Source organism: Fundulus heteroclitus, unplaced genomic scaffold, assembly GCF_011125445.2.
Source record: "Fundulus heteroclitus isolate FHET01 unplaced genomic scaffold, MU-UCD_Fhet_4.1 scaffold_57, whole genome shotgun sequence".
In the NCBI taxonomy this organism is placed as follows: Eukaryota; Metazoa; Chordata; class Actinopteri; order Cyprinodontiformes; family Fundulidae; genus Fundulus; species Fundulus heteroclitus.
In genome coordinates, this window is record NW_023397000.1 from 1,009,339 (window position 1) to 1,030,662 (window position 21,324).

A 21,324-nucleotide genomic window follows, 5' to 3' on the forward strand; every position below is an offset into this window, starting at 1 on the left:
TTGCACCTACTTATCTCAAAGAGCTTTTACAGCCACATATTCTCAATAGATCTCTTAAGATCTCTAGCTCAATAAGCTCTTAGTTGTTCCCAGGACTCTGCTCGTGACCTGGGGAGAAAGAGCTTTTTCAGCCACAGGTCCCAGACTCTAGATAAGTCTCCCTTTTTCTGGGAGGTCTGGTGGATCTTTAAATGATTTTAAGTCTCTTTTAAAACCCCTTCTTTTTAAACAAGCTTTTAATTCCAGAGAGCATGGCCATTAGTCCTGCCTATGTTTTTTCCTGACTTTTTATTCTGAAGTTTGCTGCCTACCTTGCATTTTGCTTATTGGTTTTGTAATATTATTATCATTATTATTTATTTTCCCTTTTAGTTCTTATGTGGGCCTACCTGTACAGCGCTTTAGTTTTTAAAGCACTTTGAAAGTAAATAATGATGATGATATGTGCTAGCACAGGAACTATAACTGATTAGTCCCTTGGACCGAATACATTTTTTACCGTTACAGTATTACTCTAACAGTGAAAATCTATCTAAAAATAGTCTGTTTCACTTTTAGCTTCAGCTGTATTGAGATAAGATCACAGTTTTCATCTGCTAGATCAGGGGTGTGCAACCTGCACTTCCACAGCTGCAAGTAGCCCTTTGGCTTACCTAATACAGTAAACGATTAAACATGGCCGTGTATGTTTTGTTTCATCCTTTTGTTCTGTGTCCCATGAAAAAACACTGGCCCCATTCTGGCTCCCTTGGTAAATTTGATCTAGAACCACCACAGCATTCTAGGCTGCATTTTGTGCAATTTCTGGGTCTCTAGGTGCCCTATGGTAGGGTGACCAAACGTCCGTATTTCCCGGGACATGTCCGTATTTCACGTCCTGTCCCGGGCGTCCCGGGTTTTTTTTAGAAAGTGAGGAAATGTCCTGTTTTTTAAATTACCTTCATTGGACCATTAAATTGACAGGCACTAGGGCACTGCGGGCGCTTGTCGGCCGCGCTTGTCTCTTCACCTGCCCCCTGCTCGGCCGCTTTTGCCTTACAACACCCCCCCCCGGCCGCTTTTGCCTTACAACACCATGGCAGAGAGCACATGTCACACAGGAGCATATGGCAGATAAATCACTACAAAGCAGGTAATGAAAATCAAACAGTTAAAAATAATTATTTTTTCTTTTCCAAGTCACTACTTTATGTTTTCCAGAAAAAAGTTACCAAGCTTTTTTGTAGAATGGTTTTCTGAATAGCAAATAGTTGTGCCAGCTAGCTTCTTCATGTAAAATGTTGAGAAATTTTAAAAAAAATCTTGCCATTGTCATGGTGCAATTTTGGCCTGCCTGCTTCCCCATGAACTTTCTCCTTTCCACCTCTCATGCAGTTCACTCTCCACTTCCTCATTAGTTCCACCTGCCGTGCTTAATCAGATCTGGGCTCATTCCACATGCCAACCCCTCTATAAAAGCTTACCTCAGTCAACCATTCCCCGCCGGATCGTCTCACAGTCTTTTCATGACAGCGTCTGCAGTCTTCACCTGCCAAGCCTGTCTGCTCCCTACGTCTGCCAAGCCTCAGCTCCGCTGTCCAGCTCCAACCATCATCACACGCCTGCTACAGTCTGGTACAGCCTCCGGTTCTCCATTCCATTTTTCAACCGTTCAATAAAAATCCTTAAGACGTGGCTCTGTGTGTGGCTAAATTCGGGTTCAATAGTACATTTCCTGACAGCCATATTTAAAAATTATTTAGATTGTCTTGGTTTTAAAGTGCTCATTATTTGAATTTGTGTGATTTGTATTCTGCAGTTTGTTGTGTTTAGGAGCAGAGCTGAGTAAAGTAGTCAAAAGTGTGCTCCAGTAACAATAGTAGTATTTGAACATATTTGTACCCAAGTAGAATTAAAAAGTAGCCATCCAGTAAGTTACTCAAGTAAGAGCAATACCTATTTAGTAAAATGTGTACTGAGTTACTAAAAATAACATCTGATTTAATGTTTTCAATTTATGTACTAAGACAAACAAAAAAGTAAAGTGAAGTGCAAACTCAAGTGTTTTAAATACATTATTTAATACAAATAAATACAATTACAATATAATACAAATAAATACAATTACAAAATAACAAAGGCAGAATAAACTCTCACAAATCTTTTGCTCAAAGGTAACACTGTCTATTTTGAATAACCATGTACAGTTTTGGTTCAGTAGGCTCCAACAGTTCCTGGATGTCATGCCTCAAGTGTACATGTGCAGTGTTGTCAGATTTTTGATTTATAAAGCTGGCCAAAGGCATTGAGCAAATATCCACTCATAATGTATTAGGTTTTGACAACGCTCTGTGATACTTGGGTTTAATCAACAAATTATTACCATCAGAATGAAACTGTATTCAAATTGAGAGGGCTGGTTTTGATCGATAATCTGATCAGTGTCCATCTAAACACTTGTTCCAATTAACTCATGGATGTACTGCACATACGTGTGGAGGGCGGGGCAGCAGCGCTGTACAGTAAGAAACATTTTGGGATGATCATAATTTTCTTACCGCTCTTTCAACAGCAACAGCAGTTCACTACTCTCAGAACCTGGTGCGGGTTCATTCCTTGTGCTCAGAACAGTTAGAACCAGCACATCTCCGCGTTTTTTTTGTTGTTTTTTTGTGCACGAAGAAGCACAAAGCTTTTGCGGTTGTTTTATGTTCGACCGTGTCCCTTGAGGGATCCTGTGGGGGGTACTCCGGGAATATGGAGTACCGGGCCCTTTAATAAGGGCTGTCAGGTCTCTGTACGACCGGTGTCAGAGTCTGGTCCGCATTGCCGGCAGTAAGTCGGACTCGTTTCTGTGAGAGTTGAACTCCACCAAGGTTGCACTTTGTCACAGATTCTGTTCATTACTTTTATGGACAGAATTTCTAGGCGCAGCCAAGGTGTTGAGGGGATCTGTTTTGGTGCCCTTAGGATTGCATCTCTGCTATTCGCGGATGACGTGGTCCTGTTGACTTCATTAGGGCTTGATCTACAGCTCCCACTACAGCGGTTCGCAGCCGAGTGCCAAGCGGCCGGGATGAAAATCAGTGCCTCCAAATCCGAGACCATGGTCTTGAACCGGAAAAGTGTAGAGTGCCTTCTCCGGGTTGGGGAGGATGTGGTGCCCCTAGTGGAGGAGTTCAAGTATCTTGGGGTCTTGTTCACGAATGAGGGGAAGAACGAGCGGGAGATCGACGGGTGGATTGGTGCGGCGTCTGCTGTGAAGCGGGCGCTGTACCAATCTATTGTGGTAAAGAGAGAGCTGAGCCAAAAGGCGAAGCTCTCGATTTACCGGTCGATCTACGTTCCTACCCTCATCTCTGGTCACAAGTTTGGGTCGTGACCGAAAGAACGAGATCCCGGATACAAGCGGCCAAAATGAGTTTTCTCCGTAGTGTGTCTGGGCTCTCCCTTAGAGATAGGGTGAGGAGTGGATGGTTGTCCGTCCGTCTTCTTCCACTTACGGACGGTTGTTTTATGGTAATTCAACAACTCTGCTAATGTCAGAGTTTGTACTTTGAATAAAGCTTGGTGCACGTAAACCCATGTTATGGTCGAATTGTTTGATTTTGAGCCCATATAAACTGCATTTGTCATGGTTTTGACATTTTTTGCCCACATACAGATCACAGAGGTAAAGAGCAGTTTAAGGCGTTTATTGTGACATACAGTTGTACAGGGGAGAACATGTGGATAAACCACGACGAAAGAGCGCCAGACAGAGACGCGACACTGGGGCTCGTTCAATCTGAGAGGTAAGGGATTAGATAATGCTCAGTGAACGGAGCGTGCAAGGGTGAAAGGGGAGCTTACCGCCAAGTACAGGAACCTAGCCGGGGGGAGTGGAGCAGAGAGACAGACTCAGCGGGTGACTCCCAGTGATGGCAGCAGTCAACTGAGTGGCTGGTGGGAGGGCTGGTGGAGTTGAAGCGGGGTCCGAGCAGCCGATGTTGGGAGCAGTGGTCCGTGGAGGAAGGAGGAGGAACCAGGGGAGATCCAGTGAGGGCCTCAGCCCGGCTTGGTAATACCAAGAGAGCCTCGGACTGGGATTTGAGCAGAGAGAGGGAGGAGACTTGACCAAGGATGCCTTGGGTTTGAGGGAGCGCTCAGGAATGGGATCCGGAGAGGTGAGAGAAAGGAAGGTGACTTGGGACGTCAGAGCTTGAAGGAGCACTTGGAGTGGGACCCTGAGCGCCACGCAACCTGTTAGAGACAGGAGACAAAGGATTACGTAGGAAACGAGAGAGCTGTCGTAAGACAGTGGCCAACTGAGGCGTACTACACTAGGTTAACACTCTGGCATACTTCAGCTGTCAGACCGCCGCTGAAATGCTCCCAAACCACGACGCTGAACGAAACGCAGGTGTTCGCCATGCTTACCTGCCAACTACATCCACCTACAGAGAAGGGAGAGAGCAGAGAAGGCAGGGCCGGGAGAGATCTGCTCGGCGCTGCCTGCTGAGTCCTGACAGCATTCGGAATACTTTACTTCCTTTTAATCCAAACACATTCCAATCCGATCAGAGAATGTTGTGCCTGTAAACAAGCCCCTGTCATTAACCAGCTAACAGCCGCATTAGACGAGCTACCAGACCGACATCCAGGCGGCACCCTGAAGCACAACTTCAGCTGTGCGGTACTCCGCTCTCGGTCCTAAGCCAAGCGCTGGCAATAGTATGTGTCTGCAGACCTGAAGACCACTGGTTCAAACCCACAATTCTACACCCCTTCTCTTCCACGACAGCAGCATTTATTTTTTTGACAAGTCGGAACAGGTTAAAGCTACTATTTATTTTAATATTTTTGATATTTAGGCCACCTCGACACCCCTGATAGCTAGAAAGGTTATTACTTTAAACTACTAGTAATATGCAATTCTAGACCCATTGTCTTCTGTAACAGCGCCATCTCTTTCTTTGCGGATCAGAAGCTATTAAAGCTACCTAAAACATTGATTTTAATTAGAGATCTTGTGCATTCCTATACCAAACAGTTTGAAAGTTTATTAGATAAATTACTAAATAGTGATAATGAATTAAAAGATTATTTAACATAATACTTTATGCCGACGCAAACATTATACAATATATTTTGTGTGGACATTCATATGTTTCAGCTGATAGCAGGACAGTCTGGTAGCTTTGAGTTATCCAGTCTGTGTGTCTGCTCTTTCTGCTGTCAATCATGGTGAGAAACTCTCATTTCTGATTAGATGTGTCATAGTTTTTGCCAATGGTTTAACCCACATGCAGAACACACTCAGGAGATCATAGTTTTTAAAGATTTACTTAAAAAGTGACGCAACTTGTCAATAATTCAAAAATGAGAGCTTGAGCCAGGGCAGCAGAGGCTTGGGGTGGAGGTGGAGATCTGCCAGGGAGATTTTTAACTATTAAACTATATAAAAGAATGATGACACGGGAAACGAGGTCCTTCTGCTTGCCAACTGGGAACCCATTTATTTCAGGCTTTACCTCTCAGCACGTACGAACGGGTGTGAGCTAGGGTTCTGATTACAACATAGTGTACATGCATTTTATATCCCACAGATGGGTGTGTGTTACAAATAAGATTCTTCGTGCATCCATTGGTCCACATGCTTCCAGCCTCCTTTGGCAGACATTGGTCTTATTTCTGGGAACAGCTCCACAAACGTTGAAAAACAGACAACCTTATCTTGTCAGTTGACCTCTGTTTGGGTCACACAGGATGTCATGTCCTGGTCGTATTCTGGACTTGTGCTCCCTTCGCCTCGCTTTCAGGACAAACAGACTTCAGATGTTTTCCAACCCCCTGCACATCCTCCCTTGTTACGTTACTTACGTAACACTCCTAAGGAACCCTCTATATACTAAAGTACATAGACTAAACATCGTATAAAGAGAAAATCTGACTCCGCACTAATCAAGCTTAGCTGTAATGATAACACATCTAAAAATGTAATTGCTTACACAACCAATGGATAATATACTAATGTGATCACGGTGTCCACATAATTGTTGATCAACACTGACTTGTAATAAGTGCAAATTACAATCAATAACACATTTCAACGAGAGAGAGAGAGAGAGATGCAAAATAGTCATTGCTTTCACATTGGCATCAATCCAGCTGATATGGAAGCGAAAAACCCCGTTGTTGGCACTTATTCATGTACTGTTCTCAGGGGAAAAAACTCTCCCATGGATCTCGGTTCCCCATCGAGCATCCACCAGTCAGGTCGACCGGCATCAATTGGAAATCAGCCATGCTACTTGCAATGAAATCCAGCACTTATCATTCAAAAAGAGTACCTAATAGAATGTAACATATACAACCATCAATAAACAACATATGAAATACATGGATTATATATATATATGCAAATTATCTTGCTAATAAAACTGATACGGAGGGTTAAACAGAAACGAATGTTAAAATATAATGTTATGACAGATTAAACTAACCGGCCGCCTGTGCTACCTTATCTACTAATGCTTTATTGTATTATATTTTATTCATTTAATCTTAGATTGAGTAACTTAAACAAGGTTAACAGGGTTAGTCAGTCTTCAGTTCATGTGCTTGGTTTGAATGAGTCCATGGACACGTAGCAAAACAAGAGAGTCCGTCTCGATCACGGGTACTCCTTTCTATTTGGAATGAGTCTGTAGCATACGTGTGAGTCCATAGACGTGTCCAGGCGGCCGGGATGTCAGCCTTTTCGATGGCTGCTGCCTGATGTCATCCATCTATACATCGTTCCCACAATCCACCTTTTCAAAATAGGCACAACACAACACAGAAACATTAAGATTACAATCAGTGTTATTACCAAAGTTAGTCCTGTTTTAGCAGCTAAAACACCCCATTCTCCTAAAATTTCTTCCAGACTTTTCCACGACCAGTTGTTTCTACCAGCATTCTCTTTTACTTCCTCTTTAAGTTTCATAAGTTTAACCATTACTGTCCTAAACGAACCTTTAGGAGCTGTGTTCATGGGAATGTATGTACAGTACTGATTACCGAACATGTGACAAACACCTCCCTTACTTGCTAAAAGCCAATCTAAGGCTTGTCTGTTTTGTATTACCATTCTACTTGTTTCATGTACTTGGTCTCCCAGTGCCATAAATCCTTCAACGGTGAAATTTATCATCCTTTGCTGATTATAGTAAATGTAGTTTATCCATTCAACATTTTTATTAATAGTAATTTGAGGTAAAATAGACTCAAAACCTGCTTTAACTTCATGTTGTGCTTTAAATTCATCTGGAATTCCTCTTGGTTGACCAATAAGATTTAAATAAACTCCTTCATTCGTACTAATGCACAGAGCCCTACCCACTTAAGTGGTAAGGTGTTCATTAGCATGTCATCACCACACATACCGTAACTGTCTGCCACTGGATACGTTTGATCTCCTAAAAAGAAAAGTTTGGGAATTGTCATAGATAAATTTTTACAGTCCTCTTCTACAAAATCTGGGTTTTCAAACCAAACGGGCTTTGTAGCAAACACTGGTGTTACATTTGCATGCTTAAACCAAGATAATACCCAGGTTACATTACATTTTACAGTGGTGTTTCCTACATTAATTCCTTCATTGTCCTCAAAACCTCCACTGATGAAACATTCGTAGTCTGCATCATAATCTATTTCATAATCAGTGGGTGGAACATTATCTGTAGTACTAATGTTAAATTCTGCACACAATGATTCTAATTTATACCCTTTCCATTTTTCTAAGTATTGATGAGAGTTTCTTGAACCATATAAGAGTCTGCAACTCAAACCACACATAGGTAATTTAAAGAATGACACTGCGTCTTCTCTTGAAGTGAACTCACCATTCCTACATTTTTGACGTTGTACAACTGCACATTCTTTTGACGTATATTTTTTCTGGAATAACCATCGGAACTGCTCCCGGAGCAGCAGTACAGATAAGGCAAACATTTTTAGTTAACTCTCTTGCTGTATACCATGACCAGCTATACCATGTATTAAGTATGGCTCTTTGCCATAAAGGATCACCCCTTGGTCTGATTCCATGCCATTTAATATCCTGTAATTTATTTATTGCTCTTGGTGTAGCTACTTTTGGATTTTGTTTTTCATAAAATTTATCCAACCCTTCAGAGAAATCTTCACTTCCTTCCTTTTCAGAGCATCCATACTGTTTTGGATCTGGTTCTGCGAATTCTAATATTAGGTTGTTGTCCTGATCTGATGTTACCTCAACCGGAGGAGGTGCCGTTGTAATTAATCTTATTAGTGAGGGTTTAGTAGTATTTAACACTTCCTTTGTGGTTTTAATTGTATTTGAAACTATTGGCTGTAGATTTGTTTTAGTTATAACAGTTGTTGGAGGTTCAGTTATTATGCTCTTAGGTCGAATCACGGTAGGTTTTGCATTGTCCCTAGCAAGTCCCTAGCAACCTCTGTAGGTTGCACTTCCATTTTACTTGTATTTACCTTTGTAATATCACTATTATTTGTTGAAATTTGTATTGTGCTATTTAAAATTTTAGACGCTGATGTGACCGTTAATGTCTTTTCCGTTAAAGTTGTCGACTTATTTAGTCCTGATTTAGTGACTGAAGTAGGTAAAGTCACATTTCCACTAGGGTCAGTCATTTTCTTCACTTCTACTGTAGTTCTAGTAGCCATAGTTGTTGGGGGAAAACAATTTACATCTTCTGGTAAAGTCTCTTTACGTGGTATGGTCCATAATATAGTTGAATCTACTTTTCCACTCGAGGTGACGTCTTCGAATTTCAACTCGTATGTTTTGTTAATCCGGAAAGCTATTACATTTGCTTCAATAATCCATCCACAATCTGCATTCCAAACAGTCATATTACAATTAATGTTTTCTTGATTTTGACTTGATAATTGATGACTTACCTTAGTATTCGAATTACACATCCTTCGTCTGTCACCTTTTTGCAGTAATCTAGAGATAATCACGTTTCTTTCAACCAAGTCATAATTATCACTGTCTGGCTCCACATGTATCCTAATTCGGTCATTAAACATTTGGACTTTAGCATTTAATTCCTTATTTCCTATTCGTTCTAAATCACCATTTCCTGATACTACATTGTGGTTTTGTAGATTCTTCATTGTTAAGTTATATTTGTAATTGTCCTTGGGATCCCTGTGGGATTCTATTTCTACCTCAAAACCATCATCCTTTATGTACAGAATAAATGAGCACTGATTTATCCCATATTCTGTATATACCTTTTTGACACTTTTTCCACACAATTTGTGATCATTGTAATAAATGTTCACCTCAAATTCCGTATCTAATTTTGTACGAAATCCTGTATCGGTTACCGTTGCTTTCCATTTTAATTCAGCATGGGTCTCTCTTTTCTTACGCAACCTTTTTGTTTTTACTCTTAATTGTTCTCTAAGACCTAGATGAGTCATTGACTTCAGTTCAGCTGGCAAAAACACTGGTGTGTACTTTGTCAAACTCATTAACGTTGTGTTGTACTTATCTTGTTCTGCAAAGGTGGATTTCCCTTTATAGACTGAAGTCCCACATTTCATGGTTGCATGTCGATCGTCTCGACCCTCATTACTCGTTGCTCGTTTCACTCGTGGTTGAGTTGACGTTGGCTGATGCTGTGGTGCCGTCTGCAGGCTGTGAGAGTTCATCTCCGGCCTCGCTGTTGTTAGGCTCACCACCTCTGCCAACATCCACAGGTGAAATGTCATTAATACCAGTTTCATTGCTGCAAACTTTCTGTTCACAGTCTTTTCCATTGTCTGGCTTCACAATGTCTGGCTTCACAGTGTCTCTGGCGTGTACTTTAGTACAATGAGTCAAATGATACCACGTATCACTCCCCTGAACTTGGACGGCGGTTGCGGTCGCTCGTTTGACCTCAAATGGTCCGTCCCATCTTGAGCTGTTCCATTTACGTCTCCTGGTTCGACTGGTCTCTTCACCACCGACTCTGGACAGGAACTTCTGGCTTTTTCCTGCAGATAGATAGCTCTATGGATAGCAGTTAGTTGGTCCATATATGCTTTCAACTCTGTTTGTAGCTGTTCAAGTGCCGGTCCTTTGAATGGAAGCCTCCATTCAGGCACTGGCATTGTTCTGCCTGTTAGCATTTCATGCAGGGTTAAATGTGTGCTGCGGTGCAACTGCATGCGATAGCTCATTAGCGCAAGCGGCAAAGCATCAGCCCAGTTTAGGTTAGTAGAAGCACAGATTTTATTCAGCTTAGCTTTCAAAGTCCCATTGATTCTTTCTACAATACCCTGACTCTGCGGGTGATAGACTGCTCCAAAGCGTTGTTTAATTCCTAGCTTTGACAAAACACCTTTTAACACCTTTTGGATAAAAGCTGAACCATTATCTGAACTGATTTCTGATGGGATGCCAAATCTCGGAATCACCTCTCTTGTCAGAAACTTAATCACTGTCTCAGCTCCCAATGTCTTTGATGGGACTGCTTCAACCCATCGGCTGAACCGATCGATCACCACCAACATGTACCTTTTTCCTTGCACTGGCTTTATCATGTCAACATAATCTATCACTAGATGTTTAAAGGGTCCCTCAGGGACCGGAATGTGTCCAATCGGTGATTTTATGCCTTTTCGTACATTGTTTTCTGCACATATTTCACATTGGCTCAAGATTTCATCCACCACTGCTTGCATGTAAGGCGACCAATAACCTTGCTTTTTCAACTTCTCCATCACTTTACCTCTACCACAGTGATCCAAACCATGTGCTTCTGAGACCAACATTGTCAACAATGCTACTGGTGCAACTAAATGTCCACTTTGTGATCTCCACAAACCATTTTCACTCATTGTCGCACCTCTCTGCGCCCAGAGAGAGTGCTCACTCGCACCTGCTTCCTGCTGCATCAAAATTATGTCTTCTGGTGTCACCATTGGTTCCAAGGTGACCACTGGTGCCAAGATAGCCATCTGGCACTTTGATGCTAGTTTTGCTGCCTCATCTGCGGCGTTGTTCCCTTTAATGACTAAATCATTAACTTTACGATGGGCGTTGCATTTGATCACTGCCAGTCTTGATGGCAGCATCATCGATGCAATCAGCTCTTTTAGCTGTTCTTGATGTAATACTGGACTGCCGTCTGCTCGTTTGCTGCTGTTTGGAAACAAAGAGGTTTCAAACAGATAACACACCCCATGGGCATAGGCCGAGTCTGTGAATATGTTTGCTACTTTTCCTTTTGCTAGTTTGCATGCTTCTGTCAAGGCTTTTAGTTCTGCCTTTTGGGCAGAACATGGTTGCTCACATTTTTCTGCTTTGACTGTTACAAAATTGTCTCCTACTTGTTTAACCACAGCATAACCTGCGTGGTTTCCAAGATGATCTCTGAAACATGACCCGTCAACAAAATAAGTGACTTCCGCGTTCATTATCGGAGTTGACTCTAAATTGGGTCTTAGTCTTGTGAATTTCATTGTTTCTGCAAGACACTCGTGTGGTTCTCCTTCACAGTCTAGAGGTACCATGTCAACAGGGTTGTTTGTTGTACACCTTTGTACTGTTACATCTGGATATGTTAAAAGTGGCATGTACTGTAAACATCTTGCCTGAGTCATCACAAACTTCCCTTGATTTATCAGTTCTGTGATTTTGTGGTGGGTCTGTATTGTTACCGGATAACCCATTGTTATGGTTGATGCTTTTTCATAAGCGTAGTAGACTGCTGCTAGACCTTGATAACATGGTGGCCAGCCTTGGGCCACATTGTCTAGTTTAGTGCTGTAATAAGCAATGGCTTGCTTTCGTCGTCCTACACAGGTTTCTTGCATTAGTACAGCTGATGCGTACATGTTTTTTCTGTTGGCTACATACAGGTAAAATAGTTTGTCATAATTTGGCAATGCCAAGGTTTGTGCCACTTGCATTTCCTGTTTTAGTGTTTCAAAAGCTATTTTAGCTTCTGTTTTAACACTGCTTTTAATGACTGGTTTCCTGTTTCTTTTATTAGCTCTCTAAGTGGTGCTGATTTTTCCGCATAGTTTTCAATCCAGTCTGCATTGAAACCTGTCATTCCCAAAAATGTCATCATTTCGCCGACTGTCCTTGGACTTGGAGCTTTAAATGTTGTGACTCTTCCGCTAGCGGAATGCTGAAAAACGCTGAACAGAGATCAATAACGGTGAAAAAACGTGCTTCTGATGGTATTGAATTTAAAAGAGTATTTGGATTTGGCACATCCGATTCTGCGTCTACTATTATGTTGTTTATTTCTCTTAAGTCATGAACAAGACGGTATTTGTTTTTGTCTGCTTTCAGAACTGGAAAAATCGGAGTGTTACATTGACTTTCTACTTCCACCAGCACACCTGCTTGCATCAATCCGTCAATGGTTTTCTGAATGCCTTGTTCTGCTTCTGGTTTTAATGGGTATTGCTGGTGAAAAGGAAACCGTACATTTGGTTTTATTTGAACTGAGACTGGTTCTGCAGATTTGACTAAACCCATGTATCATGTTCGGACCATAAGTGCTCAGGGACATTTTTTAGCATGTCCTGCATTAATGGTTGATCTTTAGAGGAACCATTTTCCTCAGACTGATCTTTTAGATCAACAGGCACTGTCACAACTTGTGGTTTTGCTGTCATTGTTGTTTCACATAGGATCTTGATCATTGTTCCATCACTTGATTGAAAAATGAATGGGTTATCTTTGTCTTCCCATGTTGCTTCTGTTGCAAGTTTCATCATTGGTCCCAGATCTTTCGCATGAAATCTTTTATTTACAAACAATGTTATGTGTGGTACTGAGTCTGGAACATTGTACCACTCTGAAATGAAATCATTTTGCTTCACATTTAAAGCTGCACCTTGGTTTCCAATAACAATACATTGTGTTTCAAGATTAACAGTTCTGTCTTTTGTAGAACTGTCCCATTTTTCTTCAAACTCCTTGCTCTTTGAAATGTCATAAAACATGGTGCAGTGGTAATCTAGAAAAGGTTTTCTGGCTTCTGGAATTTGAGCTTTAATGTACCGGCCCAAGTTAGTGACTACATCTTCAACTGGGCCTGAAATGTCTCCTAGCCAATAAACATTAGCTTCATGTGTTTGCATGTACATTTGAAGATCCAGACCTGTTTTGTCAACATACAAACCCTGAGGAGAACACCAGATTTTCAATTTCATCCTGCATAATGCATCTGTTCCCAATAGGTTAATTGGTGTTTGGTCAGAGACAAGAATTGGTATTCTTATCTCATCATCATCATTTGCCAGTCGTACAGGAGCTGTCATTTGTATTAACTGTCTTGTTCCCGAGAACCCTACTGTTGAAATAAATTTATTAGACATGGGGAGGTGCTTTGCATAATTTGGACTTACACACGTGTAAGCTGCTCCTGTATCGACCAGCATCGGTGTTTCTTTTTCTTCAATTAGAATTTTTAACATAGGTTCATTTTCAGCACCCTTGCTTACGATCGGGCACTGGTTCTCCCCTGTAAGGTTCTCTGGGCCCCCCTAGTAACCAAAATTAGGTGGGTTTACAGGGCGTCTTGTTGGACCTGGACGGAACCGGCCATGTGATTGCCTGCGGTAGGTGTTGTTGCCTCTTGGGCAATGCTCGGCACGATGTCCAAGTTCATTGCATGCCCAGCATGCGCCCATTATTCCAGGTGCGCCAGGCCTGCCTCTGTTAGTCCAGGCGGGACCTCTTTGCTGCCGTCCACGAGGCCCATATGGCTGTGTATTGAATGCTTGAGGATAAACATTAACCACTGGTTGTTGTGGCCGGGTAAGTTGAGGAGCCGGAAAACTCCTTTGTGTTTGATTTGTCACATCATGTACAAGTTCTGAAAAACCTTGAGGTGGGGTTACATTATCAGTCACTTTAATCATTGTAGCTTGGGTTCTAGCTTTGTTTTTTCTGATAGTTCTCCAAGCTGCATTTGTGCCAGTTTTCTTTGTACATTTTTATCATGTTCTGCACTCTTACTTTCTTCTCTTCTGTACTTCTCCACTGCATGTATCACATGATCACGGAACTCTCTGTGAGGCATTGATGTCAAAGCCACCACATCTTCTAACCTGCTTCTCACAGAAGCAGGCATTGCTTCAATGATGGAGTTCTGGAACAGAGTTGTCAGCACAGGGCTCTTATCAACTTCCTCTTCTGTTTCCTGTTTCCATCTTTTTAGCTGCTTTGCAATATAAGACGCTGGATTTTCTGCATTATCGATTGGATCTCCTCTTAATGTCTTTGGGTCAATCTTAGTGGGATATTTTTTTCGCAGTGCTTCCCACAGTGCTGTGCGAAATAAATTGAAGCCGATTCCATCAGCTCTCTGTTGGAGCATCCACGCGAAACGTTCCTTTAAGACGTTTTCCATAGCAGGTGTTCCCAGGCACTGTGCAAAAACAGCTTTTAAATCGCCAAGAGCTAGCATTTTTCCAACAGTTTCCTCCTCAAACACCTTTATCCACTTCCTGGCACCCTCATTTGTGTCTGGCAATCTGCCAACCAGGCCGACAAGGTCTTGAGACGCCCATGGAACATAGTGGGCAATGTTCCCTTTTACAAGTATGGGTAACTGTTTGTTATCTGTGTATTTGTCAGGTGCATGTATGCCTGGTCTCCATCTTAAATCATAATCACTTCTCCTGCCAGTAGCTGTTTGTGTTCCTCCTGTAGGGCCCTTCACTGCCTCTTGTTCTAAAAGCTTGCTGGCATTTTCTGGTACAATATTTTGTCTTATGGCTTCCTCATCAATTTCCTTTTCTAATTCCTCAATTATGGTGCGATCAATTTCTCTTTGCAAACTTAACCCTTCATGATCTAGGTTTACCCAAAATGAATCACCCTTTGGTTTCATTGCGTAGTCTGCATAACAATCAACTCCACCCATAGGCTTCAGGGTCAACGACCTTCTCTGATCCCCAGATGTTTTCTTTGCGGTGCTACAATGATTAGGTGCAAGATCCTGCACGTTAACAGGGGAATCTGAGTTAATTGGGCCTGCATTGTTCTGATGCATTGCAACCGAAGCAACAGGAGAACCTGATTTATGCACGGCCGAATATATGTTTACTAAGGCATGATCATTTTGCTGTGTTGCAGGTACGTTTTGGTTAGGCGACCCTGCTGCGTTTGTAAAACTGATATGTGAGGCCTTTGTCATGATCCCTTTATGTTCTGTTGAATCATTTTGGCTCCCCCCCTCTGCAGCTGCATCTATGATCAGACTATCCTTGTCCTTGTACTGGAAATCTCCCATTATATTAACTGTTCCACTTAAAGATGGGTAAAGTCCTGCAGCTTTTGAATATTCTGATTTACCATTTGCAGACTGCTGTCTCATTTCCATAAGCTTCTGTTTTAATGCACTTCTATAGGCCTGACCTTCTTCCTTGAAAAGGTTTAGAATTTTTAACTCAAGCTCACGTTTTTCTGTTCTCTTTTTAGAATTATTATTAGCCTTGTAATCCATGATTCTCACTTCCATTTGTTCGCAAAGAGATGTATCAAAGCAACCTGATTCCGGCCACGGGGAGGTTAATTTCTGAGTCCTTTTGTGCCATTTTTTAGAGATTTTGGGAATTTTTGAAGCAAATTCGGAGTATTTCAACCCAAGAATAACAATAGGAATGTTTGCCATTTTGTTCTGTATTTAAATTTAAGAAAACCAAAAATTTTAAATGTACTACAGGGTGACTTGTCTTGCAGAATCAATAAATCCCTGCAAACTGATAAACTGTTACCACTCAGAGATTTGTTTGCTTTCCTCCGGGCGGGGCTGTGCTCCGCTCTAAAGGGACTGTACTTTGCTCTCTCTGAGCTGATGCAAAGGGAGGGAGGGGGAGAGGGGGCGGACTGTTTGTATTGGCACGAGTCACTGACCGTCAATCGATAACCCAGGGTGCTTACTTTCTCCTCACTGACAGGCAAAATAATAAAAAAAACAACAGCAGACAAGCTCGCAGATTCAATAGCTGAAGAGTTTTACAACAACACACCTTTTTTAAAATAATAGCACACAGTCAGGAACAGACAGACGCCACTGCCACCAGCGAAACCACTGCACAACTATTGGTAAACCTTCAAACCCAGTTTACGTAACTGCACCCACATCTTTTCAACACAGCAGCTCAATAAGTATACACACCTTGGTTCAGCAGATTTCTTTACAAAAAATAAAGGTTTCCATGCACTTTTGCTTTCTCAAATTAGACACACTTTACCTTTACTTCTGATGACGGGACTTTGGAGAAAAAAACAAAGCAACAGCAAACAAAGCAGTTTCATACATGCATTTTAGTCAAACAGAGCTCTAATCATTTGTTATGCCATAAGCTGGTTGAATATGCTTATTATTATTATTTAATATAATTTGGTATTATAATTTAAATAATAAATCATTCAACTCAAAATTCCGCTATAACAAATATAGTTCAAATGGTGGTGATGTTAGCTATAAGCTTGTAGGTATTTATACCACTAATGCATTAGTTAATTTGCTGTTATGAACTCATTTATGCTGGAATAAATGATCTGGTCGGACTGTTAACCGACGAGGTTTATCCAGCAGGCTGTGAGAACCCCAATGTAACTGCAATTAGAGTTTAAATCCTTATTCCTTATCACCATCCATTGATATTGTCTCTGTATTAATATCAGATGTTAACTCCAAAGGAGGTTAGCTCTGAATTCTGAATACCCAGGCAACTGTGAATTGGATTGAACACAAAACAATGTCTATTCCGCAGTCGTTGGTTTTATTGAACCAAAAGCAATTCCCTGTTACAGTAATTCTCTGATTCAACAACTTTGGAATTCTTACTCACTACTAAAACTAAACATGCAAAATATATATGTGGAAATAAAGAACAAAACAAAAATAAACAATGGATTAAAATGAGCGGTTAGCAGATCTTAACTTAACTCACAGTTGTTTAACACTGCCCTCAAAACACCGGCATTTGACGTATCAGCATTGACAGACAGAACAGCTTCGGGAATCTCACTGGACGCTTTGATGTCTTACCAAAAGCTAGTTCAGCTAAGCTCCCTACAGTTCAGATACACGTCACCCTCCCAAGATGGCTGCTACGATAAATATGAGGGGAGGTCCTAATGACGTAACCATGCTTACGCTGATGGGATAATGCCTCGCTTCGAGAGGGCGCGGCTAACTGGGAGTTTAAGCAAAGCCCGCGACTTGAGCTCGGACAAAAAGATTAATTTATAAGAAGAAGCGAAAAGAGAGAGAGGGGAAAGCAGGGAAAAAGATGGAAAGAAATAAAGCAGTAACCCACGGCGGGGTTATTGATGAATCACAAATCAACACAGCAAAATCAATTGTAAAATGCATGCACATACAAAGAAAATGTTCAGCAAAATAATTCCAACTTCGTCATGGAATAAAAGCACTTCTAAACACCCTGTTGGTGAGACAGAAATAAAAGGGGAGACCCCGTTACTTTGAGGTGCCTCGGGGCTGGTCCGGAGCGCTCCGAGTAGTGCGGCTTTCTGGACGCGCCTTGACGAGCGCAGATGTCCGCAGGCTGCAGCGGGACGGGGAAAAAGCTCCTTCGTTTCTTCCTCCGGGTTCAACAGTCGCTTTGTTGGCCAGACAAAGCGGGGTCCTCTTCGATCACTGGGAGATACGGCGTCTCTCAGTCTTTTGATCAGAGGGAATTTAAAAGTACTTATTTTAGTCGACCTCCTGTTATGCAAAGCAGGGAATAACCGTTGCGTCGAAAAATCTCGGTCCAGCGAGAAACTCGAACACGTGGCGTGGGATTACCCCAACGGAAACAGCTGTGTGTGTGTCTTCTCGGGTTGGCTAAAGCCAGGGAAGAAGGAAGATTGTCGTGTGTGATCGGGTTTTATAGCCATCACCATAGCAACCTTATCTTGATCGGCGGCCATTTTGCCGTGTTGCGTGATGGGAGTTGGTGGCCATTTTGACCACATGAGTTGGTGGCCATTTTGACCACATTGCATCATGGGTAACGCAGTCCGTTACGTCCCGAATTGATGCCGTTTTTTGTCACGTCTGAACTGGCACAACACATTTAAGCTCACACATAGACGTCTGACACACAACACATCCCAAACACTCTTTCACTCACTCATTTCTCACTCTCCCGGGAACTTAATATTTTCTATTAATGGTCCAGATGCCCAATATTCCTGGATTTTACTGTGCTCACATATAATTTAAACCATATTTATTGGACCCATAGAAAAAAAAAAGTAAACATTTATATTTCACGTGCTCCAGAACAGGCCTTCTATTTCAAATTTCATTTCACCTCGTTACCTAAACCAGAGTACTCAAACAACCCAGACTGCAGTTAACTCTTTAAGACACACTGATGATCCAAGAGAAACCTCATTTCTCTTTTACAAGCGCTTACAACTACTGGGCCTCGCCCATCAAAAATCTGCATGCACCAAAACAGGCCTACTATTTAAAATTTACCGGGAGGTTTTTCTCACCTCAAAGCCTAAACCAGAGATCTCAGCTTTACAAAACAACTGCAGTTCACTAAGGCCACATCTCATTGGAGTCACTCGCAAGTCGAACCTCCAATCGGCCTGTACAGCGCTTCACGCTTCACTTACTCAGAGGCTTAACCTCTTAATACTCCGACCAGCCGGACATTTATGAAATCAACCTTTTACAATGATTTCTTTATTCTAAAAAGATATATATATTAGAAAACTTCAGCTTAAACCGTTATGGTCCGATCCATTTCCTATTCGTCGTCATACTAGCGTTTTCTAACGAGACGTACGATTAAAGCGGCTGGGAGTCACAAGTCACTTCTTTTAAGTTGTCTCTTGTAGTCAATTGTGTTGGAATTCTAAACCATTCCAAATCTTGTATTGTTTAAGACAACTCTTTCCTCACGTGGGAAATAATGACAGAAAGCAAAACAGAGAGACGACCTCTCCCAATTGTCAAACAATCAATAAACACACTCCTCCCAAATCAAACTTCACAGATGGCAATTTTTGTCATTATCAAGCAGAGAAAGAAAGAGAGCAGTATAAAAAAAACATTTACACTTACCCCCTGTCTTTCTCCGTATCTGTGTGTCCCAGCTCAAAGTGGCCAGCTTGCACCGAAGGCCCTGCCGTCTGGGGAAGAGGATCTCCCTTTTTATCCAAAATCACGTCGAAAGGTCACCAATTTGTGGGAGATTTGTAACTATTAAACTATATAAAAGAATGATGACACGGGAAACGAGGTCCTTCTGCTTGCCAACTGGGAACCCATTTATTTCAGGCTTTACCTCTCAGCACGTACGAACGGGTGTGAGCTAGGGTTCTGATTACAACATAGTGTACATGCATTTATATCCCACAGATGGGTGTGTGTTACAAATAAGATTCTTCGTGCATCCATTGGTCCACGTGCTTCCAGCCTCCTTTGGCAGACATTGGTCTTATTTCTGGTAACAGCTCCACAAACGTTGAAAAACAGACAACCTTATCTTGTCAGTTGACCTCTGTTTGGGTCACACAGGATGTCATGTCCTGGTCGTATTCTGGACTTCTGCTCCCTTCGCCTCGCTTTCAGGACAAACAGACTTCAGATGTTTTCCAACCCCCTGCAGAGGAAGGGTCTGATCAAGGAGGCAGGTGGGTTTACAAGTGGATCTGGATCTTGAGAAGGGAAGCACGGTGGAGGGTGAGCAGAGTGCAATTGCAGGAGGACTGAGGCCAAAAGCCTGGAGCCTGCCAGCTGAGACTTGGAACCTGGGAGTCTTCTGGAATATTTGCAGACGGGTTCAGGCGCTGGGAAACTGAGCCAGAACAGGATCAGGAGAATGCAGGCTTGAATCTAGGGAACAAAGCACAAGGCTATCAGACTTAAAACATTGGTACAAGAAACAAGAGTTTCAGAAGCTAGAGTTACCACTGTGAGGAAACACGCTGGCGAAAAAGGGCTGGCAGCTGGCTCGTCTTATCCTCCTGCTGATGAGGTCTGATAAAGAAAACCTGTGCTTCACCAGCCCCCATTCCTACTGGACGCCATCTAGCGGAGGAACAATAAGAATACCACACAGAAGGAAATAAAATCTCCAAGACCCCGACATCATTCCCCCTACCCCCCACCCTCCAACCAGATGAAGTGAGCGAAAGAGAAGACTTGTAATCAGAGATCAATGATGGGTCAGAGATGTTGTGCAATTAGTGCAATTATACACTGTTTAAAGTTATTTATTGTTTAATAAATAACTCTCTGTTGTCCGGTGGATATCAGCTCTTAACTGATATCAGGACAATAGTTGAAAGGGATGAATTTGAGCACTGCAAATCTTATAACAGCAAACTCATACACACATAGAATAAGGCGTGACAACTTCTCTTCAAGTTCAATAATTTATTAACAGAAATAAAATGAACATCCAGAGAACATCACTATATGATGCTGTTTATCTGAATTAACTATATTTCAATCTAATCCTCTCTACTAGGCTAGTGAGACTTAACTAAACTACTAAGCAAAAAGAAGATAAAAAGAAGCTAAGCTAAGTAACTGTGTACATGCAAAAGACACAAAAGAGAAAACAAAGTGGTTGATCATCATCATCAAAATAATTCAGTGAATCCTGGTTCACTGCAGATCTTAAAGAACATGGAATGTTAAATTAGCTTAACTAATTAAGAACAACATTTGGCATGTGTTTCAACCCATTCACAATGCACATCCCAAGTTACACAAAACATTATTTGAGGAAATAACATTTTAAAGAATGATTTGCTCAGTAAAATCAATAACTTTAGGGGCGCTAGATTTTATTATTGTGATTATACCTCCTGACTTTATTAAGTCATCTTGATCAAGAGAAGGTTTTTTAAGTAAAGGTTTAATAACAGCTACTTTAAAAACCTGTGGTACACATCCTTTTACTAAGGATAGATTAATCATGTCTAAAATAGTACCACTGATCAAAGGGAATACCTCCTAAACAACTTGGTTGGGATTGGGTCTAACATACAGGTAGAAGGTTTAGATGAAGCTAATATTTTAGATAGCTCAGAAAGCTCTACTGTTTTTAAACAGTTCAGACACTGCGCAGGTTCTAAAGATTCCTCCAACACTGCCTAACTTACTGAGGGCGAGGTAATCATGTTTGGGAGGATGCCAATTATTTATTTTTTAATGGAATCAATTTTATTTATGAAGAATCCACAAAGTCATTACTGCTGAAAGCTAAGGAAATGGATGAATCAACGGAGCTGTGACTCTGACTAAGTTTGGCAACTGTACTGAAGAGAAATCTAGGATTATTTTTATTCTTCTCAATTAATGATAAAAA

General features: G+C 41.6%; 1 protein-coding gene and 1 long non-coding RNA gene across 3 annotated transcripts in view; one reads left to right on the forward strand and one right to left on the reverse strand.

Annotated features, from left to right (window-relative positions):
• dok4 (docking protein 4) overlaps nt 1-21,324 on the forward strand; it is a 118,099-nt gene that overhangs the window by 45,327 nt on the left and 51,448 nt on the right. The gene's annotated exons all lie outside the window — the stretch shown is intronic.
• On the reverse strand, nt 5,452-19,572 carry LOC118561139. Of its 2 annotated transcripts, none has more exons than XR_004929794.1 (2): nt 19,068-19,572; nt 5,452-6,773 (listed from the first exon to the last, which is right to left on the reverse strand). It is a non-coding gene; the product is annotated as an uncharacterized LOC118561139 (long non-coding RNA). The 2 variants fall into 2 exon arrangements; XR_004929795.1 differs by lacking the exon at nt 19,068-19,572 and adding an exon at nt 9,555-10,070.